This window comes from Lithobates pipiens, unplaced genomic scaffold (assembly GCF_037356315.1).
Source record: "Lithobates pipiens isolate NorthernLeopardFrog02 unplaced genomic scaffold, aLitPip1_a1.2 Scaffold_27, whole genome shotgun sequence".
Classification (NCBI taxonomy): domain Eukaryota; kingdom Metazoa; phylum Chordata; class Amphibia; order Anura; family Ranidae; genus Lithobates; species Lithobates pipiens.
The window spans coordinates 27806310-27822715 of NW_027507788.1; positions in this window are offsets into that span (position 1 = coordinate 27806310).

A 16406-nucleotide genomic window follows, 5' to 3' on the forward strand; every position below is an offset into this window, starting at 1 on the left:
TTTGGGCGTTTTTCTTCTTTTTACATTGGTGACCTTTTGCCCTGTACAAAATTGCGCCAAACGCGGTAAAAAATGCTTCAAAATCGCTGTAAAAATGATGCAAAATCGCACGATTTTCTGCCTGAAAATGCTATGCTCAGGCGTGAATGGGGCCTCAGAAGGCGCCACTCTGCAACACGATCTGTCACTGTGACTGAGCACTGAGCAGTGTACCGGCTCTCTGCCGGTACCATGTGATCGCTGTGACCAATCACAGCAGATCACATGACTTCTAAACAATGGATGGCTTCCTTTCATGCCATCCACTGTGTGCGGCTGTAATTGGTCAAAGTGACCACATCTGGGCCAATCACAGCCCATCTGTACCATGTGATTAGCTCTGGCCAATCACAGATAATCACAACAAAAACGGAATGAATCTGTTTCATTCAGTAAAATAGTTGATTATAGCAATTCAATTCACTGCTATAAGCAATCATAATGTGTAAAAAAAAAATTCTAATTACTTCCCTATAGTAGTACAATGATACTATGGTAACATATTATTTTGGTCGCAGATCGTAAAAAAAAAAAAATGTAATAAAAAATTATTACTTTTTTTTTTCCGTACAGCCACACCAGTTATATGATGACGCTGTACTGCACTGCCGACAGTATGTAAAAAAGAAAATAGTGACTGTTCTTTTCACAAAAAATGTGACAAAAAATGACAACTTCAAAAAACTCGCTGTGCCTCTTTCTAAATACCTTGGAATGTCTTCTTTCCAAAAAGGGGGTCATTTGGGGGGGGGGGGGGGGTACTTGTACTGTCCTGACATTTTTAGGCCTCAGGAAATGAGAGGGTGTCAGTACATCAGGACTGGTCAATTTTCAGATATACTGTATACATCAGTGATGGCGAACCTTGGCATCCCAGATGTTGTGGGACTACATTTCCCATGATGCTCCACTACACTGCAGAGTGCATGAGCATCATGGGAAATGTAGTTCCAAAACACCTGGGATGCCAAGGTTCGCCATCACTAGTGTATACATCATAGTCTGCAGGCTCTATAACTTTCCTACAGAATAAATAATATACCCTGATTTGGGTTATTTTTCATCAAAGAAATGTAGCAGAATACATTTTGGCCTAAATTTATGAAGAAAGATTATTTATTTGCCAAATTTTATAACAAAGAATTTTTTTTCAAAATTTTCGGTATTTTTTAGTTTATTTAGCAAAAAATAAAAACCCAGTTGTGATTAAATACTACCAAAAGAAAGCTCTAATTGTGTGATAAAAGATTAGATTGGGTACAATGTAGCATGACTGAGTAATAGTAATTCAAAGTGTGACAGCTGAAAATTGGCCTGGGCAGGAAGGGGGTAAAAGTGCCCGGTATTGAAGTTGTTAAGTACACTGACTGCAAATACTCCAAAGAGAGTAATAATCTTCCTCTGTACATCATCTGGAATATGCAATTCAGTTTTGGGCAGCATTTCTGGTTCCTGTGCAGAGCCACAGGATGGTTACAAAAACGTCATTTCCTCCTTGTGGTTGGCTCACTGATTTTCCCAGAAGCCTGCACTAAGATGCAAGTAAAATTTCCGGTCGTCCTTTGCAACAGAATTTCATTTTTTTGTGAGCTATTTCCCAAGGGTTAAATACTTGAAGGGATGCAGACACTACAGCTGTTCTCATTAGAACACTGAGAGTGCACCAGGTGATTATAACGAACCAGACCCTCCCTTCAGAATCAGTCTGCCCAGGACATGGTGAAACACACAGCTATTTCTTCAGGCAACAAAAGGTAGGGATCTGCTACAAAGTTTGTTTATATCCTTGCAATGTACATAGATCACCCAGGGGGGATTGTTTTTATTTACCAAAAGTAGAGATACTGTTTTAACCACTAGGCGTCTGCGCTATAGCCGAAAGACGGCTGCAGCGCAAACGCCAATTCCCGGGAGGCCGTCCCTGGATGTCCTCCTGTTTATTTCCATGCCGGCGCGCATCGGGGAAGTTCTATGCTGGCCGTGTCCAATGGACACAGCCAGTCACAGATCGCTGTAAATGGTCAATCACATCGGCCGTTTACAGCACGATTGGCGTGTCCAATGAGAGATGATCTCATATGTTATCTTTAATCGCCAGAGACCGCGTGTGAGGAGGGAGAGATGAACCGCTGCAGCGGTTAGTGAAAATAAACTAAAATAAAGTGCCATGTGTCCCCACTGCCAACTGTCTCCAGTGCCACCTGTCAGTGCCATCTGTCCCAGTGCCACCTGTCAGTGCCATCTGTCCCCAGTGCCACGTATAATTGCCATCTGTCATCAGTGCCACGTGTCAGTGCCATCTGTTATCAGTGTCACATGTCATCAGTGCCGCGTATCAGTGCCATCTGTCATCAGTGCCACGTATTAGTGCCATCTGTCATCAGTGCCACGTATTAGTGCCACATGTCATCAGTGCCACATATAAGTGCCATCTGTCGTCAGTGTCAGTGCCATCTGTTATCAGTGTCACATGTCATCAGTGCCGCGTATCAGTGCCATCTGTCATCAGTGCCACGTATTAGTGCCATCTGTCATCAGTGCCACGTATTAGTGCCACGTGTCATCAGTGCCACATATAAGTGCCATCTGTCGTCAGTGTCACGTGCCATCTGTTATCAGTGTCACATGTCATCAGTGCCGTGTATCAGTGCCATCTGTCATCAGTGACACATGTCATTAGTGCCACATATTAGTGTCACGTGTCATCAGTGCCACGTATTAGTGCCATCTGTCATCAGTGTCACCTGTCATCAGTGACATCTGTCATCAGTGCCACGTCAGTGTCATTGTCCTTGTGCTCCAGGGCCTTCAAAAGTGTAATAGGTAGTCAACAAGTTAGCTATATAATTTATGCTCCTAGAACACGTGATGGCGCTCCCTGCATGTTGGGCCTCTCTATGTGGCCAGGCTGTGGAAAAGTCTCACACATGTGGTATCGTAATACTCAGGAGGAGTAGCAGAATGTATTTTGGGGCATTATTTGTGGTATACACATGCCATGTGAGAGAAATAACCTATTACAATGACAATTTTGTGGGGAAAAAAATCTTCATTTTGCAAAGAATTGTGGGGAAACACCAAAAAGCTCACAATGCCTCTTACTAAATACCTTGGAATGTCTACTTTCAAAAAAAGGTCACAACATATGAGATAGGCCAACAGTACATAAGGTGTGATCAATTTTTTATGATGTGCACCACAGCTTGTAGACTCTCTAACTTTCACAAAGACCAAATAATATCCACTAATTTGGGTTATTTTTACCAAAGATATGTAGCAGTATAAATTGTCATATTATTTATGAAGAAAAATTAATAATTTGAAATTTTTTATCACAGAAACAAAGAAAATGCGTTTTTTTTTTTCAAAATTTCCGGTATTTTTTAATTCATAGCGCAAAAAATAAAAAACCCAGAGGTTATCAAATACCACCAAAAGAAAGCTCTATGTGTATGAAAAAAAGGACAAAATTCATTTGGGTACAGTGTTGCATGACTGAGTAATTGTCATTCAAATTGTGAGAGCTCTGAAAGCTGAAAATTGGTCTGGTCATGAGGGGGGTTTAAGTGCCCAGTTGTCAAGTGGTTAAGCGATATTAACCCTTTCATGACTAAGCCTATTTCTAACATTTGGTGTTTACAAGTTAAAATCCCTATTCTTTGCTAGAAAATCACTTAGAACCCCCAAACATTATAATATTTTATATACATTATCTATATCTTTTTAACAGAGAATCTAGAGAATAAAATGGCGATTGTTGCAATATTTTATGTCACACGTTATTTGTGCAGCGGTGTTTTAAACACAAATTTTGGGGAAAAGGGACACTTTCATGAATTAAAAAAAAAAACAGTATAGTTATTCCAATTTTTTTGTATAATGTGAAAGATGATGTTGCGCCGAGTAAACATGTCACACTTTATAATTGCACACACTCGTGGAATGGCGACAAACTTTGGTACCTAAAAATCTCCACAGGTGTGGGTTGGATTGGTTGTGAGGGGAGGTTGGAGGCTGGTAGTCTTTTTCGGTGTGGGATGGATTGGCTGTGAGGGGAGGTTGGAGGCCGGTAGTCTTTTGCGGTGTGGGATGGATTGGCTGTGAGGGGAGGTTGGAGGCCGATAGTCTTTTTTGGTGTGGGATGGATTGACTATGAGCGGAGGTTGGAGGCCGGTAGTCTTTTTCGTTGTGGGTTGGATTGGCTGCGAGTGGAGGTTTCAGGCCAGCAGCCTTTTTTGGCTTTTTTTCAAATGTGTGGGTTTGACCGGCTATGAGGGGAGATTGGAGGCTGGTCATTTTTCTCAGGTGTGTGTTGGGGTGGCTATGAGAGGAGGTTGGAGGCCACCACTTTTTTCAGGTGTTTTCACACATGATTGCAAATATGTGTAACCAAAACCTCTGTTATTTTTTTATGTTTAAAACTAGTTTAGACTCTCAATGTATTTATTGCTATGTATTTCGCAATTTATAAATGACGTTAGTGTAGAGTTAGGGAACGCACTTTGCAGAGGAGCCTTGATGTGGCAGTGCGGCTTCACTTATATTTGCAATTGTATCCGATGTAAACTCAGCAGAAACTGTTCAAACAATTGAAACTTTTTTTTTTTTTACTATATGGCTGGTAAGTGTTCTGGAAGATTTTGTGTTTTGTATTGTTCTGTGAATTGCCATCTTTATGTATGATACTTCTGTGCATTATTGCAATGTATGCTAACACATGTTGCATGCATTAGTGTGTTGCAGTGTCATCCTTTGTTAGTAGTACTGGGGCAGCTACAGTTAGGTGTAGTTCTGGAAAGGACTTTACTGTATATTATGCATGTTCTGCCAAAATTTCAGGAAAGTTGTGTGATTCCTCACATGAGCGTGGCCCCCGCCTGGTTCCGAACATTGGTGAGTACACCTTCAGGCGGCAGGTTACCTGACCGCCGACCGATTGACCCAGAGCGTGGTCAGTATTAGTGAACCCTGTTCATGACCTGGCATAGCCAAAAGAATCCATCCTGGGGTAGGCCTCCTATGTGATCCACACTTGGTGCCCAGCAAGGGGAAGAACATGGAGGAAGTGTCACCCGCCTACCCTACAAGCTGATGTTTCTGTGCTGTGGGTGCACTCATTGCATGCTCCCAGCACAGAGACTAAGCTGTCAACGAGATCCCACGGTCCCCACTAATCATTAGTAGCCAGTGGGACCAGCTCCTGATTATGTGACCACTGTGGCAGCAAATCACAATGGTCACATGATTGACAATTTATCCTGCCCCCCTAGGCATATAGACCCTTACAATGGGACACTTAAACCGAGGGTTAAAAAAAGAAGATATCGAGAGTAACAGGAACACCATTCACAATTCTCACATTTGCCCACTAGGTGGGGATACAGTGTAACTATGGCACAGGGAAGAGTTACTGGCAAACAAACTTATGCTGGCCACACATTATACAATTTTCTTGTTCAATTTCCTTTAGATTTACCTTCAGCTATGTAGTGTGAGGGTCTGTGTTTAGATTTGACCTCATATTGTATGGATTTGGTAAGGCTATGTTCACACTGATCTGCTACTGAAGTCATACGACTTCCGATCCAACTGTGCCCTGCGACTTCATGTCCAACTTTCATGCCACTTCAATGAACGGGATCCTTTGAGATGATTGCGACTTGTCCTTTGACCAATCAAAACAATTCCTTTGCTTCTGGTATGGAGGGACACACCAGATGTAAGGGAAGCTTCTCTACTGGGGGGACACACCAGATTTAAGGGGACTTCTCCACTGGGGGACACCTGATGTAAGGGTGGCTTCTCCATGGGGGGACACCGGATCTAAGGGGGGCTTCTCTGCTGGGGGATACCTGATGTAAGGGTGGCTTCTCCACTGGGGACACCGGATGTAAGGGGGGCTTCTCCACTGGGGGACACCTTATGTAAGGGCAGCTTCTCCACTGGGAGACACCATATGTAAGGGGGGCTTCTCCACTGGGGGACACCTGATGTAAGGGGGGCTTCTCCAATGGGGGACACCAGATGTAATGGGGGCTCTCCACTGCAGGACACCAGATGAAAGGGGGGCTTCTCCATTGGGGGACACCTGATGTAAGGGGGGCTTCTCCACTGGGGCACACCAGATGTAAGGGGGGTTTCTCCACTGTGGGACACCAGATGTAAGGACGGACTCAGGTGACACGCTGTTGGGTCCCACTGATTCTGGATTATGGTGAGTTGAATGATTTCATTCTATATTACAATGTAATAATAGTAGTGGTTAAAGCGGAGTTCCAGTCAGCAAAACCTGTAACTGCTGACTTTCAATAAATACCTGTCCCACGATGCAGCGGTGCACTCACCCCAGTTGTTTTCTTCCTCTCTCCTCCCTCTGTGGCACCGGCATCTCTACTATGGGCACCCTGGCTGCTGACAGATTTCGGCTTCACAGCCGGGTGCCCGCTGCACATATGTGAGCGGCGCTGCGCTCTGTGATTGGTCCTGAAGTCTTCTAGGACCTGTCCAGTGTCCCAGAAGACTTCGGGAGGGAGGGGGAAGGAGAACGTCTGCTTCCGATCACCTATGGTAAGCGTAACGGAAGTGGCTGGGGGTACCTGCCAAAATCGGGGTACCTGCTCCCCCCTTCTCCCCAAAAGCTCAGTTTAACCATCAGGAGCTAGGGAGGAAGTCTTACAGTGGAAGTTCCACTTTTGGGAAGAACTCTGCTTTAAAGACGTTGTAAACCCTCAAGGTCTTTCACCTTAAAGTGGAGTTCCACCCAAAAATGGAACTTCCGCTTTTCGGAAATCCCACCCCTCTCCGGTGTCACATTTGGTACCTTTTCGGGGGGGGGGGGGGCAGATACCTGTCTAATCCAGGTGATTGCTCCCACTTCCGGGCATAGATAGCTGCAATAACCGTGGCTATCTACAGCATCTCCGGCCCCTCCTCCGCCCTGTTTTCTGGGAGACACACAGGTCCAAGAAGGCAGCAGGGACCGGTGGGATCGCGTGACTCTCCCATGAGCAGTAGGGAACCAGGCTGTGAAGCCGGAAGGCTTCACTTCATGATTCCCTTATGAAAGATGGCGGCGCCTCCACCCGAGAGCTGAGGGACAGATCAGATTTGGGTGCCGACATTGCCGGCACCCTGGACAGGTAAGTGTCCATAAAGTCATCAGCTGCCGTATTCATAGTTGCTGACTTAAAAAAAAAAAAAATGTTGGAGGAACTCCACTTTAATGCTTTCTATGCATTAAGGTGAAAAACCCCCTTACCTGAACCCGATCTTTCCAGCGACAGAGACAAGCACAGCAGTCATTGTCTCGGTCCTGATTGGATAGATTGATAGCAACGAAGCCATTGGCTCCCTCTGCCGTCAATCAAATCCAATAACGCGGGGGAGGGGGCGGGGCCGAGTCCTGCTGTCTGTGTCAATGGACGCAGCAGCAGGACTTGGGAGCGTGCCTGCCCGATAACCCTCAAGGGAGAACGGCTCTCCAATGGGGTACTCGAGAAGAGGAGGAGCCAGGAGTGCCGCAGAGGGACCCCAGAAGAGGAGGATTGGGGGGCCACTGTGTGCAAAACCAACTGCACAGAGGAGGTAAGTATGAAATGAAAAATGCCAGCTTTAGTAAATCATCGCTGGCTGCAGAATGTCATTTTTATGAAGGGTAAATTACAAAAAAGTGTGAGCGGGAGTTGTATGCGTCATATCGTTTTTTTAACAAAGGTGGAATTACTCTTTAAAGCTATGCTGCCATATAATTAAACATATAATGAAACAGGCTTAGGATCAACCAAGAATGAACCTGTAAAGAAGAAAGGAATAGTCAGCTCTTGTGCTGCCCTCACTGCTCAATGCTTTGTTTCTGAGAAATGGTCCTCCGAAGTCTGCCGGAAAACCAACAATTCTGGGAGCGCCGGACACCCCCACTCATTGGTTCCCCCCAAATGACCTCTGCGCCATTGCAGCATACAGTGGTGATGTGGAGGGGGGAGCTGTGGGACACCCAGAAGATCGTCACTCTCTGAAGTGTAGATTGCAGACTGTAGGGGGATATTTATTACCAACAGTTCAGTAGCGCAAACGTAGGAAGGTAAGTGGGTCCTCCCTTATTCACAGTTACATGCTTGGTTAGGCTGTACCTCCCAACTTTTTGAGATGGGAATGAGGGACACCTATCAGCAAAAGTATGCAGGAATAGGACACACCCCTTGCCACGCCCCCCTTAAAGGAGAATTGTACAAAAAAACAAGATTGGTTAAACCCACAAGTGCTTTTTTTTACCACTACTATGCCTTTATATTGGCTTTTGGAATTTACAATAGTCTGTGTGTCTATTATTGCTTGGGGGGATCTTCTGTTTTTAGGGGGATCTATTGTTGCTGCGGGGGTCTGTGTTGCTGGGGAGGATCTTTTGTTTCTGGAACAGACTATTGTTGTTATGTGTCTATTGTTTCTTGGCAGATCTTCTGTTTCTAGGGGGATCTATTGTTAGTGCAGGGGTCCGTGTTGCTGGGGAGGATCTTTTGTTCCTGGGGCAGACTATTGTTGTTATATGTGTCTATTGTTTCTTGGTCTATCTTCTGTTTCTAGGGGGATCTATTGTTGCTGTGGGGTCTATTGTTACAGGATTTAGGGGATTTAATTATCTTCTGTATTCTCTAACAGGGGTGGTACTGATAGGTGGGTAGGGGACAGAGACAAGGGATGGTGCTCGGAGGTTATTGGGGGGCAATGAAAAGGGCGACTTGGGGGAGGGGGGGGGGGGTCCTGCACATATTCTTTGAGAAAAAAAGCCCTTAGTTAATCTATTCGAAAACATAAGGTGAGATTTTGTTCAGTTTGCAGGAATGTGTCTGACATTCGTGCAGCAAATGTTTTATATCCCTTAACCACTTGGCGACCGATGTCGGCATATATACGTCGGCAGAATGGCACGGCTGGGCAAAGTAACGTACCTGCTAGGGGATACCCGCGATCGTGTCACGGAGCTCAAGGACGGGGAGATGCCGATGTAAACAGCATCTCCCCATTCTGCCTAATGACAGGACACTGATCGCCTGCTCCCTGTCATCGGGAGCAGTGATCAGTGTCACGCCACACACAGCCCATCCCCCAGACAGTTAGAATCACTCCCCAGGACACACTTAACCCCTCCCCGCCCCCTATTGGTTAACCCCTTCACTGCCAGTGACATTTTTACAGTAATCAATGCAATTTTATAGCATTGATCGCTGTATTAATGCCAGTGGTCCCAAAAATGTCAGATGTGTCCACCATAATGTCGCAGTCACGATAAAAATCGCAGATCGCCACCATTACTAGTATAAAAAAAGCATTAATAAAAATGCCATAAAACTATCCCCTATTTTGTAGACGCTATAACTTTTGCGCAAACCAATCAATATACGCTTATTGCGTTTTTTTTTTACCAAAAAATATGTAGAAGAATACGTATCGGCCTAAAATGAGGGTAAAAAATGTTTTTTTTATATATTTTTTGGGGGATATTTATTATAGCAAAAAGTTAAAGATAATGCGTTTTTTTTTTTTAATTGTCGCTCTTTTTTTGTTTATAGCGCAAAAAATAAAAACCGCAGAGGTGATCAAATACCACCAAAAGAAAGCTCTATTTGTGGGGAAAAAAGAATGTCAATTTTGTTTGGGAGCCACGTCGCACGACCGCGCAATTGTCAGTTAAATCGACGCAGAGCCGAATCGCAAAAAGTGCTCTGGTCAGCAAGGGGCTAAATCCTTCCAGGGCTGAAGTGGTTAAGCCCCATACACACTATCAGATTTTCTGCTGATTTTTTTTCCTTCAGATTTACCAAAACCATATAATATGAGGTCAAACCTTAGGAGTTTGAATTTCTATGCAATCAGGCAGGTCCTTCACTACATGGTTTTGGTAAATCTGAAGCCAAAAATCAGCAGAAAATCTGATAGTGTGTATGGGGCTTAAGGGTCCTTTCACACGGGGCGGATCAGTTCTGATCCGCCCCGTGGATGTCCGTTTGCTCAGCGGGGATCACTCCGCCGATCCCCGCTGAGCAGGGAGATGACAGGTCTGTCTCCGCACACTGTGCAGGGACGGACCTGTCACAGCGCCGCTCTCCCCTATGGGAGATCGGATGACGACGGACCGCAGTGCCCGTCGTCATCCGATCCGATCCGCAGACGGATGGAAAAATAGCTTTTTCCTCCGTCACACTTTTTCGGATCGGAGCGGGTCGGATGTCAGCGGACGTCACCTCTGACATCTGACGCTCCATAGAGCTCTATGGAGCACCCGTTCAGGTCCGCCTGAAAAACTGACAGGCGGGCCTGAACGGGACGTTAGTGTGAAAGGGGCCTAAGTGTGTCATTCATGATTGTCAACTGTGAAAATTTTATAACAAACAAATTGTGTTTTTTATACCTGCCAATTGTGTGAAACTTCTATTTGTATAGCAACAATCCATAAATTAACCCTTGAAATAATATGCATCCATGACAGTATTTACAATGGTGACCTTTAAATGCCTTCTTATCGAAAAGAATGCAAAAAAATGTCATAATGATGATCATCCACTAGGTGGCAATATTATACCAGAATTTAAAGCTACCACGTATCTAAATGTACCCTTATAACAACCGCGCATGCAGAAATAATGTAAAGAATTGCAATATGGACATTTTCTCTTCTTGCAGTGATATAATTAACCCTTAAATAGGTTTCAATAATATATAAAAACAGCAGTCTTTTTATATTATATATTATATTATATATATATTATTATGTATGACAAACAATACTGGCAGGATTAGGCACACAATTAAAGCTTCAGTCATAACAGTTGCTTATGGAGGACCAGAACAGACACAGAATTTGATAGTTTATTGTTTTCGTTAGCATAGTTGAAGGATAATGGAGGACCAAGAACCAGGACAAGATGATTGGATATATTAAACCCTTTCCTGCTCATCCCAGCATCCCAGGAGGGTGGGAAAAAACGACAGATCACTTGGCCACTGTAGGGTTGCCATCTGTCCAGGATTCACCCGGACAGTTCGGGTTTGGAATCATTTGTCCAGGTTTCAGACTGCCTGAACCGGACACTTTATTTAGACTGGACCATGGCTTACCAGCAGGGTTGCTGGCTTAGAGTGTGTGTTACACCCTTTCTCACTGCCCAAAGCCAGCACTGACAACCCCCCCCCCCCCCAAACACACACACAGGCGGGAGAGGAGAGAGGGCTCGATTTACACCTCTGAGCTCACCATCCATCCCTATCTGTGACTGAAGTCTCCCCCTTCTCTCTCCCACATCTGAGTAAGTACACTAAGGCAAATCAGGGCTCTCAGAGCAACCCTTACATCAGAGTCCCCCTTTACACCAGAGGCCACAGTGTTTCCCCTTACATCAGAGTCTTCAGTGTCCCCCCATAAATCAGGGTTCCCAGAGCATCGCTTATGTTATAGGCCCCAGAGTTCTCCCTTACATCAGAGTCTGCAGAGTCCCCCCTTACAGTGAAAGCGAACTCTAAAGCCTCATACACACGATAGGACTTTGTACAAACTTTCCCTTGGATTTTTGTACAAAGGGCGTCGGCCCTGAACTTTTGTTGCATACACACAGCAGGACTTTTTCAGCCAACTTTCACCAAATCACGTGGTTTTTCTGCTCTTTACCGCCACCTTTGGTCAACTTGTGTATTGTTGTCTGATCTTTTGCATTGGTTCTGAGCATGCTTGTTTGTACTTTGTACAAAAGTCCTATGGTTTTCTGTACACACGATCAGACTTTGCTCCATCGGACTTTTGTTGCCAGAAAGTTTGTCCGTTCGCACAGCCAACAAAAGTCCGATGAAAACCTAAAAAGTTTGTCTGATGGAGCGTACACACGGTCGGATGTTGCTCCAAAACAGCTAATTTGCATGTTTGTTGTCAAAAAGTCTGATCGTGTGTATGGGCCTTAAGAGTTCAGATGTAAAGGGGGACTCTTGTTATTAACTTCATATGATTAGAAATGTTATTTAATAGAAAAATATATGTATAGTTTATACTATTAAAAAAAATTGCTGTGCGCCGCTAAAGTGTTCGGGTTTGACTTGAAGAAAAGGTGGCAACCCTAGGCCACTGTCATTATTGCACATTATTAGATCGCTGGGCGCCTTTTTCAAATTTCCCATTACCACTGCTTTTGGGGGTTGATGCTGAGGGATTGAGTGCTGACGTCATCTCCTGGTTGAAGTGCCTCCACGCTCTCTTTCCCGCCATTCAGCTCAGAGGAAGAATCGTCCTACTGAAGTTTCTCCACGATTGCCTCCTGGGGCACCAAGGAAGAATTTTTTCACTCCATTGGAGCAAATTGGACCATGCTTTAGAATGTTCTTTCTGCCTTCCGGGGATCAAGTGTGGGTATAGAATTGTGTTTATAGAGGTTTTCTATTTATTTATTTTTTGGTTGAACTAGATGGACTTGTGTCCTTTATCAACCTGACTCATTTTATAATTCCAACCCTGAGTCCGTCTTTTGCTTCAGTCCACAAAACACATGTTGAAAAGTACCAGGTGTCTCCATTCACACTCTGCTAATAGCTGTGATGCCACTTGCCATGTTGCCTCTGCCATGGCCTTCACCAGTAGCTAGAGTTGCCACCTCATCCCTTTAAACCCGAACACCTTTGAATTACACAGGTTCTGAGGCTAATTAAATGCATATAAGGCACCAAATGAGTTTAATTACCACCTTAATCAGCCACAGAAGCTGTGTAATTAATATGTGTCCGGGTTTAAAGGGATGAGGTGGCAACCATACCAGTAGCCTGTATATTTTTGGCCTCCAATCCTAGAGTCTTTGCCATCTTTGGATTCTTCCCTAACACCTTTGTGCACGGCCACCTCTATCCAAAAAGCATTTTTTTGCAGTCATGCTGGATTTTATGGGCCAGATACCATAGATCAGTGATTCTCAACCAGGGTTCCGTGGAACCCTAAGGTTCCTCCAGAAGTTGCTAGGTGTTCCTTCAGCATTGGGCAATCTGCCTCTCAGATAATTTCTCACTGACACCATTGGTCTTTTTTAACTATCTGTAAGGAGGTTTCCCAATGACCACAAGTGTAAGGACCATTCTTCCCACTGACCATCACACTAATGTATCATGAGTTGTAGATTTCTCATTTTTAGCAGGGGTTCCCTGAGACTGGAGAACTATTTCAAGTGTTCCTCTGTGTTGAAAAGGTTGAGAAAGGCTGCCATGGATGATTGCTGACATTGAACTTAGAGGTTCCCTCACCTGCAGAATCTGATCTACCTACAGCCTTATGCCGCGTACACACGGTCAAACTGTTTGACGTACTTAGTCCGTTGAAACACATTTCAGCGGACAATCCGCTCGTGTGTGGGCTTCAGCTGACTTTTTCAGCGTGCAGTCCGGAGTACTAAGAATTTTGTTTTTTCCAAAAATCTGTCCGTCGTACTTTGGTTTCAGTGGACAATACGGTCGTCAGTATGCTAGTCCGACGGACTAAGAATGGCGCATGCCCAGAAAGGATTTACAGGGCTTAGCTGTGTCTTGGACTTCCTATTTCTAGTCCCGTCGTACGTGCTGTACGTCATCGCGCAAGCTTTCGTCGGACTGTTTGTGTATCCGTGTGTGGTCAAGTCCGTTCAGTGGAAAGTACGCCGGATTGTCCGTCGGATTGTATGACGGACTAAGTACGTCAAACAGTTTGACCGTGTGTACGCGGCATTAGCAATCTCTGAGCCTTTAGCCACTGAAACTCTTTCTGATGCAGAGTCTCCCCAGTCATGGGGGTCCGCAGATAGGGGCAAGGGGGGTCAAGTGCACCCCCCTGGAATCAGATCTTAAATTCAGCACAGTTCCATCACTATTAGGGTGACACCCTCAAGGTTCTGTCAAGCCCCCCTATCAGTGTAGTGTGACTGCGGCTCTTTTCCCTGCTCAGTCCAGCAGAGAACTCGGCAGCGCTGTGACAGGAGAAAGGTGAGCTATCAGGTTTCCCCCGGTCACCCTCCCTTTCTCCTGTCAGGGGGAAGAGACAACGGCTCTCACCAGGTTCCCCTCCCAGCTTCCTGCCCACTCCATTCCTTCCCTATTGGCCACAACTGAGGGCCAATCAAAGGAGACTAGGAGAGGAGAGCATCATGGGACATGTAGTCCCAAAGATTGGCAGCCCCATTTTCTACAGGGAAGAGGCTACAGCTCGATCAAGAGAGAGATTGAGAGACTGCAGCCTGCAAAAAAGGTAAGGGAGAGAGTGCTACAGGACAAAGAACGAGGAGTGTGCTGGGCAGAAGCCAGAGAGAGCTACACTGCCCCATGCCACCAGAGAGCCAGGCATGTACTGGCCATTGGGACTACAGGGAGTTTCCCCGTGGGCCGATGGCTCAGTGGGCCGGTTTCAGTGACAAAGTAATGGCTGCATGGCTAGCCCTCAACTTCACGCAGTGATGTGAGAAAGATGAGAAATATACAGAGGAGAATAAGTGAAATAATAAAAGAGGTTAGTGAGGACTTCTTATGTTATGCTACTTATGTTTTTTTGCACAATTACGTATACTTTTATATACTGTTTTTGTGCTTGTTTGCAAAATTAAAGTGGGCTGGTCTGGATGAAGTCCAGGGCCAAATTTTTGGCCCAGTCCAGCCCTGCAGAGAGCCATGCTTTCCAGCACCACCAGAGAGAGGCACACTGCCCAGCACCGCCAGAGAGAAAAAGACTGAGCCACTGCCAGGGTACAGACATACTACACTACTAACCAGAGTCGCCCCTGGGGAACCCAGAGTGAGCAATCATCCAGCGGATCACTACCGTAGTTTCGCTGGGTCTGGTAAGAGGGTCCGTCTGCCATTATCCACTACTTATCCTAGGGACTGTACTATGTCTGCAGTCTCTGACCATGAACCCAGAGTGAGCAATCATCCAGCGGATCACTACCGTAGTTTCGCTGGGTCTGGTAAGAGGGTCCGTCTGCCATTATCCACTACTTATCCTAGGGACTGTACTATGTCTGCAGTCTCTGACCATGATAATGTGATAATGACATTGTCGAAAAGGGGCGGCGCATGGGTGACCCTAAAATTATGCCCCCGCCTGAAAAAAGTTCTGCGGATGCCCATGTCCCCAGTATTTAAATAGGAATTCCAGGTATGAATATGGTTACATAGTTACATTGGTCCAGCTTAGAGGGTGGCACAGTGGTGTAGTGGTTAGCACTCTCACCTAGCAGTAAGAGGGGTTGCTGGTTCAAATCCCAACCACGACACTACCTGCCTGGAGTTTGCATGTTCTCCCTGTGCCTGCGTGGGTTTCCTCCGGGTACTCTGGTTTCCTCCCACAATCCAAAGACATGCAGGTAGGTTAATTGGCTTCTGTCCAAAAATTGGCCCTAGTAAATGGATGGGGACCTTGGATTGTGGGCTCCTTGAGGGTAGGGACTGATGCGAGTGTGCAATGTACAGGGATAAGGACAATTGTAGACACTCAGTCAGGTTGAACTGGATGGACTGGTGTCTTTATTCAACCTTACTTACTATGTAACTATGTACACCAGTGATATGCAATTAGCAGACCTCCAGCTGTTGCAGAACTACAACTCCCATCAGGCATAGCAAGACTCTGACAGCCACAATCATGACACGCAGAGGCATGATGGGACTTGTAGTTTTGCAACAGCTGGAGGTCCGCTAATTGCATATGCCTGGTATATGCCATACCTGTGGGGTCCCTCTATAAGCTGATGTAGCACCTTGATGTTTAGGCAGGGTTGTTATTAAATTTATTTGCCAAGTGATAGTAGCTTTGGCCAACTGATAGGAGGTCAATTGATTTCACCCTAATTCTGGAATTGCTGCACTTCTCTCTTCTGTCACTAGATGGCCGGGTATCTGGTGGCACTGGATAAGACAAGGGCATCGCAAGGACAGATTAGGATTGAATGGGGTGTCTCAGCCAATGGGCAGGGATCTTCTTGGGTGCCTTAGCCTGCTGGGCCTGTTTATTTGGGTGGAGTCAGGTGATCGGGGGTTTGTACCACCTGGACGGCTGTCTGGGTGGACGTGTGTTGTAATGTCCTGGGTTGCTAGGCCATAAACCTGCAGGCCTATCTCAGGGACATCTGGCTGCTAGGCTGTCTGAGGGCCTATCCGGAAGCAAGAGAGCAGCATAGGGTTGGGACAGTGGCTTTGAGTCCAACCAAAAGCAGTGGTTCTGCCGGCCGGAGAACCATCTATGGCCAAAGGTGAAGGGGAAGCTATTGCCACTAAGGGACTATCCACCTTACTACCGGAGACCACTGTGAGTAGCTGAAGCAAGTACCGGAGCAGTATTGTCAACAACTGGGAATGTTGAAGAATTGGGAAAACTTCAGCAG